Here is a 931-nt window from a genome sequence, read left to right as displayed (position 1 = left end):
GACTCACTGATATATTCATTGAAGGACTTGCCTCCCAACACTTTCAACAGCTACGTTCTAAGCTCTTAGTGGTACCCACCTTAGCTTGCGGGGGAGTATTGGTTGTATCTTTATCTCAGCCCTATATCAAGCTACATATTAAAGATTTATGATTTTAGAAATATCAAAATTTGAATTTTGAATTTTGAATTCTAAATTTCAAATAGCAAAAATTTAAGATTGATCCTAGAGATCCATTTATTATTTCTATCTATCTTTGTATCATCCTAGTTGTAATCTCTTATACATTTTCAACTATAAATATACATGATGAGTACTTCATGAGGTACGTAGAAAAAGTTCTTCACACTATTTTTTTCTCAATATTCTTATTTTTCTACCGTTTATAATGTAGCCAATAGCTTTGGTTAAATGTCATCATCTAATATCTCATAATTTTTTTTATTTTTTTTTATTTTTGAGGAACTAATATCTCAAGACTTAGCTGGTTAATCCTTTCATTTTGGCGAAGAGGACAGCCGAGGCTCTCGTGGTTCCATCGGGTTAAATATTTAATGCTTCTTAAATTAAACGCTTAGTTGATTAAAAATTGGTGGATTCTTGATAGAACTTTGTTCTTTCACGTAATATGTTGTTTCTAGACCGAAAAAGGATATTGAGAATGGCAGAATTCAGGATAGATATCTGAATGTCAAGTTTTTCTCAATCTTTGAGCTTAATGAATTCCTTCATCCGTGCCTCGGCATAAATCACAGAGTTTAAAGAGTACTTCGGTATTTTGAACAAAAAAATGGGATAGATTTGTATCCGTAGGCTTTATATTTTCGTTCTGCGTTGAATTGTCAACCGACCTTAGCTCAGTTGGTAGAGCGGAGGACTGTAGTTGTGCAGATGAATCCTTAGGTCGCTGGTTCGAATCCGGCAGGTCGGA

General features: G+C 33.9%; 1 non-coding gene across 1 annotated transcript; it reads left to right on the top strand.

Annotated features, from left to right (window-relative positions):
- The first annotated feature begins 846 nt into the window (after positions 1–846).
- TRNAY-GUA (transfer RNA tyrosine (anticodon GUA)) lies at positions 847–931 on the top strand. The gene is given in 2 exon segments: positions 847–883; positions 896–931. It is a non-coding gene; the product is annotated as a tRNA-Tyr (tRNA).

Source organism: Phoenix dactylifera, chromosome 1 (assembly GCF_051530095.1).
Source record: "Phoenix dactylifera cultivar Ajwa chromosome 1, Ajwa_hap1_PhDact_Kaust_v1.1, whole genome shotgun sequence".
NCBI classification, from domain to species: Eukaryota; Viridiplantae; Streptophyta; class Magnoliopsida; order Arecales; family Arecaceae; genus Phoenix; species Phoenix dactylifera.
Note: the sequence above shows the minus strand (reverse complement) of the source record. Positions and strands in the feature narration are given on the sequence as shown.